This window comes from Felis catus, chromosome A1 (assembly GCF_018350175.1).
Source record: "Felis catus isolate Fca126 chromosome A1, F.catus_Fca126_mat1.0, whole genome shotgun sequence".
Classification (NCBI taxonomy): Eukaryota; Metazoa; Chordata; class Mammalia; order Carnivora; family Felidae; genus Felis; species Felis catus.
Genome location: NC_058368.1, coordinates 12,216,239 through 12,230,566, shown reverse-complemented (window position 1 = coordinate 12,230,566; position 14,328 = coordinate 12,216,239). Strand labels below are relative to the sequence as shown.

Here is a 14,328-nt window from a genome sequence, read left to right as displayed (position 1 = left end):
AGTGGCAAAGGAGAGCAAATTTCTTCCTGGTTTTCTGTCCGTTTGCAGTGGGTCCAGTACGAAACACAGTCCACGTACGAAGCACGAGAAACAGCAGCTGACTCAGTGGAAGCATCAGCCCCGAGACGCAGCCTTTCTACGAAGCCTACGGTTGTCTCGCTGCATTGCTCGTTTTTCAGAAGGCTGTATGTCCATCCTACTCTCCCCCGTACATCCCCAAATTCGTTTTGCACAGAGCCCCCCTCCCCTACAGTCCTGATGAGCCAGTTACTGCTCAGGGATCAGATTATCACAAAGCAGGCATCAAGCGGGATTCCTGCACGTGAATTGAAAGAATTTTAAACAATCGTACGCACAGCAACAGCTGTCGCTTCACGGAACTGAATAAGGACGAGAAGGGCAGTTTTTGAGAAGACAGTTGAATGCTTTGTAATTTTTGTTCAAGGATTGGGGAGTGTAAAACAAACAGTTCCTCACGGCCCCACATTCCGGTGCCAAGACGTCATGCAGAGATTGGAAATCGAGTGTTCAAGGTGACATTGTGAGCTGGGCAAATCAGGAAGAGCATCTCCCAGGGGCAGTAATGCCCGTACAGGGTTAAGGCCATCACACAGTGACCAGGGAGTCGAGGCTAGGAGAGGGATCCAAGGCTAAAAGTACTTGTACTCTGCTCAACAAAAAGAAAATCCAACCAAGTGGCAGGTGGGCGTGGCGGTTCTCCATAGCATTGTCCAGGTGGAATTGAGAAGCTTAATGGGGGGCATCACCGTGAACCAGAACTTCAGACCTGGAAGTAGACACATCAGGGGACGATTCCCCAGACGCTATATGCTCTTTATCCTCCTGCCTCAGACCAGCCCCAACCACACGTGGAATCAACTCCCTGCCAAGGAGAAAGAAGCTCACAACAACTGTATGCACTGAGGTCTTGCTGAACGCCAAAGAATCTTCCTACACGTTCACATATATGTACAGAGGTATGCGGCATTGATGTATCGAGCCTCACAATAATCCAATGAAACACATACTATCACTTCCAATTTTAATAAAGAGCAAGCCGAGGCCCAGAGAGGACAAGTGACCTTCTTGACATCACTCAGCCAGGACTGGACTTCAAATCCAGGCAACCCGATCTTTGCTGTGCCACTTCCCTTAACGAGCAGGGGGGTTCCTCTCTAATGTGAGCCACCATGTTGGGCTCTGGGCTGACAGCTCAGAGCCTGGAGCCTGCTTTGGATTCTGTGTCTCCCTCTCTCTGCTCCTACCTTGCTCTCTCTCTCTCTCTCTCTCTCTCTTTCTCAAAAATAAATAAATATTAACAAAAATAAAAAATAAATAAAATATGTCCACAAAGTATTTGATGCTTTTCCCTTCAAGAAGCAGAGCTTAATTCTCCTCTCCTTGAATGTGGGCTGTATTTAGTGAGTTGCTTCTAACAAATGGACAGTGGTATAAATGGCAGAGTAAGCATACGGGTAGGTTTTCGTTGCTCTTGGATAGACACCTAGAAGTGGAATTGCTGGACCATCCGGTATGTGGTTTATCTAACTTTTAAGGGAAATGGCAAAGTGTGTCCAAAGCGGTGGCACCATTTTACCCGTCTGACAACAATGCACGATGGTTCCAATTTCTCCACATCCTCATCAACACTTGTTACTGTCCATGGTTCGGATGGGGTGAAGTCATTCACAGTGTTAAATGTTGTTCACTGTTTTCAACTTAAAGCAAACATAGAATTTCCAAGTGATCGGAGGAAATGGTAGAATGCAATTAACTCAAATTTCGGTTCTCACTTCTTATAATCACTCTGCTATCATTGACTATTTCAAATCTGCAGTTTAAATAACCACAGGGATTGGAATAATCACAGGGATTATGCCCAAAACAAGGTAAAATAATTCCAAACTCTACTCGCTCGTGTTCTTGAAGAGGGTGAGACAGAGAACATATTTTGGCACTCTCTCCCTAACCCCCGCCTGAAATCCTCTAGGGCTATGCTTTTTCTGCTTTCTTGCGCTCTTTTCCTTTTCCAGCTTCCACCCTAAGAGTGACGAAGGAAAATGTGCTAAATGAACACACCTTCGAGGGGCCAATAGGAGGAGAACAGGGGAAAAGAAATGCAGATGCATTCCTTCCCAGCCGGAGACGTTGGCCAGCACTGGCGGGGAGAGAGGATCTGTACTCAGAACCCCTCAAACTTAGGCATGAAAGGGGGTGAACCTTTGAGAGGCACGACCAGGGGGGCAAGCAAAAAAGGTGGTTACCTTCAAAAGACAAAAACAGCTCCCAGTTCAAAGTGACTAGACGCTGGTTCCATGAAACCAGAAAGAATGTTCTGCCCACATGTGCAGTTGTCAGCAGTGGAGCCACAAGAAAGGAAATCTCGGAGGTAAACACTGGGAATGCTCATCAAGGTCTGCCTGGGAAAGAGAGAAATCTGGGCGGTGGGCTTCCAGTCTTGTTCTCCTGTCAGTGGCCTGTCCCTGAGAGGACAGAGGCCATGAGCGCCCCTTTCTCCTGTCTCACTTAATTCTGCTCTGGGTTCACGGATCTCACTTCCTTCCAAGGAGGATTTTGCTCCCACGCCAGGGGGCCCCATCGGGAGATAATGTGCACGCAGGGTTGGAAGCTGGTTTAGTCCTCAGAGCAGAGCAGCAAACCCAGATGCTGGGAGGAGGGATCGGGAAACCGCTGGGTGGGAACAGCCTCAGAGGGGACGTCCAGGTCACAGAAAACGGCATGCCGTGCCTGTTCCTCTGCACCCCGGGCCTCCCTGAGCAACTAAGCAAACACCTCTGATTCATCAGGCAATGCCTTAGGAGGTCACAAGCAGTTTTAGAGAATTACTATTTCCAACCATAAGGAACATTTGCATGGTCAGACATTCTCAAAAACAAGAGCCCATAAATTCAGCAGAGTCCTCAAGAATGGCCATCTGAGGGCTGCAAAAGACTGAGTCCCCATGGTAACCTCAGCCTGGAAACCAAGCTGTTTTCAAAGAACTGGTGCTCGGGGCACCGTTAGGCAAATTAAAATGGTGGTAGCCATTCTTATTGGTGTTTTAACACCTCTGATATTTAGATCAAGTACAAGGTCACGCAAAATGGCAAAATTCACCAGGGCATCTTTGGTCATTATCATTTAGTGTGGCCATGCTCCCCAAAATTATTTCCCCATAATTGCCCGTCTCTACAGGAACAGAACAGTGCTTAGCAGTATGTCAAGTGTAGTTTCTGAGAAACCTGAAATTTCCCAAAGCCTGTTTTCTTTTTTGGAGGACAAGCTATAAAAGATTTGTCTTCTAATATTCCATCTTGAACCTCCAGGCTTCCACATGAGTGTGAATACCAAAGTAATGCAATGAATTATTTTCTGTTCCTAATACCAAAAAAAAAAAAAAAAAAAAGTTCCTCTCAAAATACTCAGTTGCTACACTAGAGACAACTCCCACTGGGGAGGAGTGTGATAGGAGTTTGATACGAGAGCATTTGCAGAAGACAAGAATATGAATTCTCCCTATGAGGAAATCCCAAGACATTTTGGACTAGATTTGTTCTGTCCACTTAGCTTTGTGAGTACTGACTTTCTGTTCAGATCTGTGTAAAGGGTCATTGAAACCTACGTTTGCTATAAAGGTTAATGTAACAGTGGATTTTAAACTAACTGTGTGATCTCCATGGATATGGCTAGAAGAAAGGCCTCAAAGAGATCACAAGACAAAAGTCAACGGAACCAGGCAGATGATGGCCCAGGAGGAGAAGGAATAAGCCAACAAGAAGTAGAAAATCTAGGGAAGGGGAGCAGGATTGCATTTGAGGTAGACTGAGGAAGGCAGTGACACGCCCTGTGGCTGCTCTTTATTTCCCAAATGAGTAGATAGATGGCCTTGAAGATTTAGTCTCCTGGTTTTATGGGCATTCCCAGAATCAAGAATTATTATGCAAAGCTCTTAAAGGCATGGGTTCCTGCTTCTCTTCTTAATACGCTATAACCCGAGGACTTAAGAGAAATGCAGCTATTCAGAAGGTCACTTGTATAGATTTCTATTTTTGTTTAATTAAAATATTGAAAATATGGAGCTGGCACACCAATTGGCAGGTACGTTAAAGCATGGCAAGTAAAGCATGGTACTGTCAAGCATGGCAAAACGGTTGTGCAACGTTCTGTCTTTTTATGTGGCACAAACACCACCTGACAAATGGAGTGATAAAGAAACATGGAGTGCCTGTTTATTTAATAGGCTGGAAAGATGAAAAAGAACTCTCCCCAGTGTGCCAAGTGCAACATAATTGCTAACAGAATAGTAGCCACAGGAACAATAAGGTAGAAAAGTCAGGTCTTATGAAAAAGTGACTGAAAGCTTGCCTATTGGTAACCCAGCAGTCTTTTATTTGTTTTTATTCCACAAAGAGAACATAAATGGAGATCATGCTGGCTTTTTAAATAGTTCAGATCCCTCCCTACCTCCCTCATTTATTCCTTCCTTCCTCCCTCCCCCAGCCCTCAGTCCCTCCTTTCTTCCTCTCCCCTCCCTTCCCCTTCCCCTCCCCCTCCTTCCCTCCTTCCTTCCCAAACCACACTAAGTATTCTGTGTTAACCTAGCCTTGTAAACAAGTGCACACATTCACAAACAACATTATGACATACTTTGGTCATCGTTTATTAGTATTATTTACAGAAATGCAGCGTTAATACATTTCTGCAGTTAGATTTTCTCAATGATACTTCATAGAAATCCTAACGGAGTCAACTGATTTTGCTATAATTCATTCTTTTTAATGGCTGCATAATGTTTTATGATATTTAAATTTTTTTATTTTAAAGATTGATTCAACCATTCCTCTCTTTATGGGAATTCATCTTGTTTCAGAATTTTAACTGTATGAATAATGCTGTCATAAACATGATACACCATTCTTGTGAAATTATATTATTACGGTATGTATTTTTATTTCTTCAGAATAGCTGCCTAGGAATGAGATTGGTAGATCAAAGTGCATGTGAATTTTTATTTTTAGAAGATATTTCCAAACTTCAGTTTAAAAATGACTGTAACAGGGGGCGCCTGGGTGGCTCAGTCAGTTAAGCATCTGACTCTTGGTTGCTGCTCAGACCATGATCTCACTATTTATGAGATCAAAGTCCTGCTGTGAGCCCAGAGCCTGCTTGGGATTTTCTGTCTCCTCTCTCCCCGCCCCTCCCCTGCTCATGGGCGCCTGCCCTCTCTCTCAAGATAAATAAATAAACACTAAAAAAAATAAAAAGGACTGTAACGATTCACATTTCAGTTTGCAAAGTGCAACAGTACCTTTTCCTCTGCATCCTTACCTCCAAAGAGAGTAACAGTGTTACCATTCTATTGTCTTTGTTAATTACATGGCTGTAAAGGGTTATTGTGTTGTTACTTTAATTTGCATTTCTTTGATTACAGATGATTTTATTTTCTTAATGTTTATTTATTTTGAGAGAGAGAGAGAGAAAGAGAGAGAGAGAGCGTGAGCGAGGGAAGGGCACAAAAAGAGAGGAGATAGAATCCCAAGCAGGCTCCGAGCTGACAGCACACAGCCTGATGTGGGGCTCCATCCCATGAACCATGAGATCATGACCTGAACCAAAATCAAGAGTCTGACGCTTTACTAACTGAGCTACCCAGGTGCTCCGATTACAGATGATTTTAAATATCCATACCTTATGGCCACTATGCCCACTTTGGGCTAAATTATCCATTCATATTTATTTTTATTTTCTGTCGCCTATTAGTGAAACTCTTGGTATTTTAAAGATATTAACTTTTTATCTGTCATCTGTGATGCAAATATATTTTGACCTCTACAATTCCTCACTGACCTTGTTTAAATCTTTTCTAGCTGTTGGTTTCTTGTCTTGGGTGAGAACATTCTCCACAAATCCTAAACTGTATATGGAGGCTCCTACATGTTCTTTTATAATTTAGATAATTTGTTTATCTCCTCGATTTTTTTAATCTAGTTCTTTACACTGAAGTCTTCCATTATCGGGGATTTATTTATTTAAATGCTGAGAGAAAATAGAAAATACATTTCTGTTTTCTTCCAGATGAACAGCCAGTTGAATGTGTACCTTTCTTCTCACACTGAAATGAAATGTAAACTTCATGATAGATTAAAATAGTGTGTATTTTGGAATACAAATATCTAGATTTTCCATTCAATTATTCTACCATTATGTGTTTCAAAACCCAATGCCCTATTTATTTGATTATAGTGGCTGTATGGTATGTTTTAATATCTGCGCTCACTAGGTCTTTCTTTATACATTTTATCGTTGGACTTTTCATTTTTTTCAAATAAGCTTTAAGAACATTTTATATTATTTTTAAGTGTTGTGATTCTAACTGGAATTGTAGTACATATCATAATTAATGTATTATAAATATTATATATACATGCGTATAGTGAATTTGGGGAGATCTAACATTTTAATTACATTCAGTCTATAAATCTAAGAATTTAGGATATATCGAAGAACATAGAACGATTTTCCATTAGGTTGAATCTTGTTGTTAGGATTTTATACTTTTCTTCACAGTATTGCCTTACATTTTATTGCAACCACAAATTAATTTTTCCCATGCTCACATTTAGGTGATTTCTGCTATTCATTGTTGTATGTCATTTTTCTATCTCTGTATCTTACCATTTCAAGTGCTTTTTTCTTATGTCTCTTGTCTTTTCCAAGAATATAATTGAAAGGGCGAGTCTATGCCGGCCGACTCCATCTTGTTCTGTGTCCTCCACCTTGAGTGACTATGTCCCCGACATGACCCCTTTCCCTGGAAAATCGCAGAAACCTCAGACCGAGCCTCCTCCCCTTGAGTAACCTCCCGCTCACCCGTTCAAACTTCCTGATCAAAACACGCCCAGCGACCTGCGTAACAGGACTCTGACCCTTCCCCAGCCAATCAGCCGAGGCCACGACCCTTCCCCAGCCAATTGGCTGAGGCCACAGCCATTACCTCACCAACTGCCCCTAGACCCCTATAAAACCTTTGTCCTTTTGAAACTCGCTCTCTCTCCCCGGTATCTCACCACTGCATCAGTGCAGGTAGGGGATTGAGCTCGAGCTAGCTCGAATAAAGGCTCTTTTGCTTTTGCATCGGACTCGGCTCCCTAGTGGTCTTTGGGGATCACGAATTCTGGGCATAACAATAATATTACCAACAAAAAACGAAAGTTTTATCCTTCCCTTTCCAATGTTTTTAAATGACTTTAAATGTGTTTAAAATGATTTTACTATCTTTTCTTACTATCTTTGCTAGAACCTCTAAGACAATGCTGAATAATAATGACAAGAGCCCCCAATCTTATCTAGTTCCTGATTACGATGAAAATGATTTGGGTGTTTTTCTAGTTAGGATAATGTTTACCGGTGTTTTGTAGTCTATATCATATTTACGAGGGTTCCTCATGTACATATATTCTTTTTTTTTTTTAATTTTTTTTTAACATTTATTTATTTTTGAGACAGAGAGAGACAGAGCATGAATGGGGGAGGGTGACACAGGGAGGGAGAGAGGGAGACACAGAATCGGAAACAGGCTCCAGGCTCTGAGCTATCAGCACAGAGCCTGACGCGGGGCTCGAACTCACAGACGGTGAGATCATGACCTGAGCCGAAGTCGGACGCCCAACCGACTGAGCCACCCAGGCACCCCATGTACATATATTCTTGAAGTTATTATTCAGAATAACTCCTAAGGCTCCTGGATGGCTGATTTGGTTAAATGGCAGCTCCTGGTTTCGGCTCGGGTCATGATCTCACGGCTTCCTGGGTCCGAGCCCTATGTCAGGCTCTGTGCGGACAGCGTGGAGCCTGCTTGGGATTCTTCCTCTCTCCCTCTCTCTCTGCCCCTTCCCCATCTCTGCTGTCTCTGTCTCTCTCAAAATAAATAAATAAACTTAAAAATAAAAAAAGGAAAGAACTCCTGAATGTTTATCAAAATGGCTCTGCAGCATCTTTTGGCTTGTTCATTTATTTTTCGGCTTTAATGTGTTGATTTAATGAATTACATTGCTTGATTTCCTGATATCTACATTTCATTCCTGCAATTGACTCTATTGGCCATAGTTTCTTAGTCTGTTTACATATTTCTGGATTATTGTAGCTAATATCACATTTAAAATATTTTGCATCTAATTAGAATGACATCAACCTTTTTGCAGTATTTTTATTAGGTTGTAGTAACAGGATTGCTTTCATAAAGACAATGAGAATTGTCTTCTTCTAGGGTCTTAAATGGTTCAGAATGGCTTGCCTGTTAAGCTTAGTGTTCAGCTATGAAATCATCAAATCCTGTTAACTTGTTTCAGTAATGCATTTTTAATCACCTTTATCATCTCTTCTATGGTGCTTGGTCTAATTCAAGGTTTGTACTTCTACTTCCATTTTAATAATTTATGTTTTCCTAGGAGATCATCAGTGTTTTTTAGGTTTCTGAATCACCTTTTTGAGATAAAGGTTTTCTGTGTGGTCAAGTACATGACCAACTATTTTTGTAAGTAATGCATGGATGTTAAAAAAAAAAAAAAAAACAACCCTGCATGTTCTTCAGGAGTCAGTAAATAAATAGGTTCCTATTTAATAAATAGAAAAATTGTGACTGCACCTTAAAGTAGACACTAGCTATAGGCTTAGGATAAATAGGTCCACTTTCCACCTCTCTCCCTCTGCCCACCTCCAAACTTTTCTGCAGTAGTGTTCACCACGCCTGTCCCCAGTGGCTAGGGAACTCCTATCTACACTTAGGTCTCAGCTTCAGTCACTTCCTCCAGGAAGTCCTCCCTCATACCCTCAACTAAGTTGGGGAAATAGTCTCACAGTCCTTTTGTCCTTTGCACTTTTCTTATTTGTAATTACATAGTTGTTTGCATAAATAGTACAGTAATGTCTTTCTCTCCCACTAAGCTAAAAACCAAACCAGATTCTCTTAGTTTTTTTATCAAATGTCTGTTCTCTGTCCAGGATACCACATTTCATGTAATTGTCATGTTCCTCAGGCTTCTCCTGCTGTGAGTGTTTCTCAGACTTCTCTCTTTTTCCTTTTTTGACCTCATGGTGCTTTTTGTGCTTTATTTTACTCCTTCCATTTTTCGCTTACTTTGTATTCAGCTTGCTTTATTTTGCTGTCTCCTTTTCCTTTTGCTATTTTTTGCTGGTTTTCATAAATTTCCTTTCATTGTCTTTTTCATTTTGTGAATACTGTTGTTCTGCTGGAAGTTTCTATTCCATAAATGTTTGCTTCCTCTCTCTCGGGGCTCATAACAAAACACACATTTCTGTAATTTTCTTTAAAAAAACACAAAAGATATAATTTATTCCTTCGCCAAGACCGCCTGTACTAATGAGATCAGTCTCCTAAGAATATTTTCATTCCTATTCTCAACTCTGCCCTTATCCAGACCAAGATTAAATCTTCGTAATGCTTTGCTTCATTGCTTTTCTCCTCCTTCACCCCTAGCTCTTAGATTTCCCTTAAATAGTTCAGCACTTTTAGTTCCAGATTATTCTTAGAATTACCCTTGCATAGTTCCTTTCTATTTTAAGAATTCTTATCTGGGGTTGCTAGTATTCAATCCTGGTCTCTTGCTGTCCATCTGGGTTCCACTGGGCACACATTGCTCACCGTTGCTTCTCTTCCTCCCCGTGCTCTGGTTCCTTCGGTGGTGGTACAGGCAGTGGGGGGAGGTCTGCCTGCTCTATCCTCCCCTAGGGGTTTCTTCCAGAGTCCCAGGTGCACGACTGATATGCTGTCTGGATCACAGCACACTTGCTTTTACCTCCATCCTGAAAGGTGACTGACACGCTCAGAGAAGAAAGGGTCTTCGTGGCAATTCATTTCTCTCAGTGGCCACATACCCGCCATCTTATGCTTAAGGTGTTGCATTTGAGAGGCACCTGGGTGGCTCAGTCAGTTAAGTGTCTGACTTCGGCTCAGGTCATGATCTTGTGGTTCGTGGGTTCAAGCCCCGTGTTGGGCTCTGTGCTGACAGCTCGGAGCCTGGAGCCTGCTTCAGATGCTGTGTCTCCCTGTCTCTCTGCCCCTCCCCTGTTCGCACTCTGTCTCTGTCTCTCTCTCTGAAAAGTAAATGAACATTAGAAAAAAAAAATTAAGGTGTTGCATATGAAACATCGAATGGCATTGATTCTTTAAGCAATCAGTTATTTCTGTCTAGAAGTTGGTAATGGTTTCTCTCCATTCTTGGAGTTTAAGAATTTTCCAGACTAGCTTTGGGGACATTTTTGTCTCATTCCTTATGCTTGGAACTCTGTGAATAGTTTCAGTTTGCACATTCAGGTCTTTCTTAATCTTGAGGACATTTTCTTCTTCCATTAGTTTAATTGTTGCCTCTTCTCCATCTGCTCCTTTTCTCTTCTCTAAATCTTCTTTTACTCACATGTTAATTCTTCCAGATACAGCTGCCAACAATCCAGTTTTTTTCTCCTGATTATCTTGTCCTCGTTCGTTTGCTCTGTGTTTTAAGATATTACTTCCGGGTGAATTTCCAGGTCACTAACAGTCTCACTAACACCACTGCCCTCCAATTCATTTGCTAGCAGTTTTAGTTCAAAAAGCATGCAGAAAGTCTTTACAAAGTATAACTGACTACGTTGACATACTTCTGCGTTTTGGTTCAAACTTTAATCTTTCATGTAGGGGCTTGTCCTGTGTGTTCTGCTGGGTTTTCCTCTCTCGGGCTCCTGGGTCTCCTCTGAACACTGGGGCTTCTGTCATCTTCAAACGATGCCACAGAACAGTGGTTCTCAAAAGTGTGGTCCACAGAACCCTGCAGGTCCCCAAGACCCGTTCGGGGCACGTACATGACCAAGCACTGTTGTAATAATCCTACCGTGTTTTTGCCTTTCTCCCGCTGTTGACATTTGCTCTGATGACACAAAAGCGACGAGTCAAAGCAGTGTCACTAATATGCATCAGCTGTCACTGCATCCTTCACCAATGAAGAAGTAAAGACTTGAGTAGCTTCTAAAGGTCTCAACAAGGGGCAAAGCCAGGCCCACATCCAGCTCTCCAGCCCAGCACAACAGACACCAGACCGCTCTGCCATCTCCCTCTCCCCTTGGAAGCGGCGCTAATTCTGGGGAGAAGGAAAAGAAGATGAGAATAAAAATAGACATAAAACATACAGTACTTTGTACTAGAGGAGTGACTAAGGAAAGAAACAATCCCTTCTTGTCGGATTGTCTCTGCCTGGAATGCCGTCCAGCACCTAATGTGCTACTTTGGCAACCAGAGAAAGCACGCCGGCTCCAAAGCGAGACTCGCCCTGGCCAGACGCCAGAAGGTAGCACCTGACTCAGCACTCACTCAACCCCAGCCCTGAGCTGGCCACTCCCTCTGCTTGGAGCTATATATTTCATCAGGATAAAAATGAAACTTGGACGCTTGGTAAGGAACCTCATCCCCTTTGTCTCTTCTATAGTATCATCTCCTTCTGCTGGGAGCAGGGCCAGATACCTAACGTAAAGGACCCCATGCAAAATGAAAATGAAAGCTACCGTTGAAAGGGCAGGGCAAAGTGCTACTGAAGGTACTAAAATATAAAAAGTTCTCCTTCAAAAGTTTTGTGTTACCTACAAGAGAGTAACAGGAGTAATAGCGATGCACGAGTAACAACACAAACTTGCAAATTTGCAGAATGATATTTTGGTGTCATCATTTTATATCATGTCATAATGATTATGCTTTGTTAATGTGATACCTCCATCGATCGTATGATTTTTCTGACATTTTGGCTAATTTATTGGAACGTCAAAATCCATACTTCTAGTAACTTTATTTTTTTTTTGTTTTTTTAATGTTTATTTATTTTTCAGGGAGAGAGACAGAGCATGAGCAGGGGAGGAACAGTGAGGGAGGGAGACAGAACAAAGCAGGCTCCAGGCTCCAAACTGTCAGCACAGACACGGGGCTGGAACCCACGAACCAGATCATAACCTGAACAGAAGTCGGATGCTCAACCGACTGAGCCCCCGAGGAGCCCCGCAACTTTATTTTTAATAGCTATTGATTTAAAACAATATTAGTCCCGGAGCGCCTGGGTGGCTCGTCGGTTAAGCGTCTCACTTCAGCTCAGGTCATGATCTCGCTGGGTTTGTGGGCTTGAGCCCTGCATCAGGCTCTGTGCTAACAGCTCAGAGCCTGGAACCTCCTTCAGATTCTGGGTCTTCTCCTCTCTCTGCCCCTCCCATGCTCATGCTCTGTCTGTCTCTCTCTCAATAATAAATAAACGTTAAAAAAAATTTATACATATATAAAACAATATTAGTCCCTCTTGCAAGATTACAAAAATATTTTCTATCATTTTTAATTTTGAGAAGACTCTTTTTGCATATGCATCTGTTACTGGAGCTATTTTACATGCTGAGACAACATTGTTGGGATTATTGGAGATATTATATGCAGATAAATTTCTGATAAATTATATCAAAATATACATTTTATTACATCTGGAACTGAGGATTATCACAGAATAACTTCTTCTAAAAGATTTATCTCTCTGTACAAATGGGTTTCATGTAAGTGGAACATTACATGCGAATTTATACGATGCTATTTCAACGTTTCCTCTGACATTTCCTTGAACTTGCAGATCTGTGGTTGCCACTCCTGCTGCCACCGTTCCCACCACCGATGGACCCAGATTCTGTCCTGGCCACACCCCTGGGAAGGCTGAACTGCCTGAGGCGTGCACGGAAGGTCTGGGCCAACTGCTGTGTGCCCGTGGACTGTGCTGGACCACTGCCATCCGTACGCGGGCTGCTACCTGGTGCATCATCCATGTGCATATTGCATTGGATCATCACAAAACAGCATCATCACAAAACACAAATTCAGAGATAGACGTCGATGAAGAATTTCCAGACAGTCATAGAAGAACATAAACCCAAGCACAGAGTCAACCTGGGCCCTTTGTAACTGTGGGCTCTGCCTCATAGCAACCATAATTCCTGGTTTTCCACCCACTAGTGGTTTGGACTGGAGTGGTTAATGCACTTTTTATTGCCAATCTCGTAATTTGTCTTATAAATCTGCCATTTACAGTCTCTCCTTCTAGAGGCCTTGTGCAGCTCTCTTAGCCAGCGATTGTCTCTCTTCTCCTTGTAAATCAGTTGGCTACCTTTCCTAGGAAAGCAATGTGAACCTAACCTTAAATAGTCACTAATGACTTATATTAGTTGCTGGGTCTTTCTGAGCCTCTAATTTTCCCAAGACTGATTAGCTCAGGCTTAGAGAAGCTTTGCATTCACCCAGCCATTTAAAACGTGATGGACATAAATTCAGAGTACAAGGTCTGGAGCAGTCCTGACTGCTTGGATCCCACTCTTACCTCCACTCCCCTGCTCTGTAAGCCTCAAATTTAGCATGGTATTAACCTCTGTAAGCCTCAATTGTCTCATCTGTAAAATGGTGATAGTAGCACACCTTTTAAGATGGGGCTTAACAAATGTTTATTTTTTTTATTTATTTTTTTTTAATTTTTTTTCAACGTTTTTTATTTATTTTTGGCACAGAGAGAGACAGAGCATGAACGGGGGAGGGGCAGAGAGAGAGGGAGACACAGAATCGGAAACAGGCTCCAGGCTCCGAGCCATCAGCCCAGAGCCCGACGCGGGGCTTGAACTCATGGACCGCAAGATCGTGACCTGGCTGAAGTCGGACGCTTAACCGACTGCGCCACCCAGGCGCCCCAAACAGATGTTTATTATTAATATTCACTTCTAGGTAAACGGGGTTCAATCTCTCTGCTTATAGCAGTGCTGTTCCTAAGAAAACAAAAACGCTGGCTTTGACTGACAATTTTTTTGTGTAAAATGTAGTTGTTCACAACCGCTTTCTGAAGGAGTCTACAAAGGAGCAGAAAAAGAGGCCATTTCAGAAAGTACAGTTGGACGAAGGCTGCTGTAAGGTTAGCTGGGGGCGTGGCAGTTATGTGTGAGTGTGTGTGTGTGTGTGTGTGTGTGTATGCATGTGTGAAGAAAAGGCTATGGGTCTGCATGTGAGCAGCCTTGAACTTCCTTCTGATTACTGGGATTGCTTCCTCCTGTTTACACAGCAGCCGGCAACAGAACTCCAAAGGACTACACAGGTAATACAGAACAGAGCACTCCTGCTTGTACAAGACAAAGAACAGGCAGTTGTTGAGGTTGATTTTTTTTTTTTAACTGGGATGAGACTTTCCAAACCTACCTTATGGTTGGTCATGAATTTGAAGCATAAGCCAAAAGCAGGGTTTGGTAAAAAGGAATTGCAAACGTAAAAAGAAACTCACA

General features: G+C 42.4%; 1 long non-coding RNA gene across 1 annotated transcript; it reads left to right on the top strand.

Moving 5' to 3' along the window:
• The first annotated feature begins 7,041 nt into the window (after positions 1–7,041).
• Positions 7,042–13,064, top strand: LOC109497405. The gene is made up of 3 exons (XR_002153589.3): positions 7,042–7,083; positions 10,938–11,443; positions 12,648–13,064. It is a non-coding gene; the product is annotated as an uncharacterized LOC109497405 (long non-coding RNA).
• Positions 13,065–14,328: the final 1,264 nt, after the last annotated feature.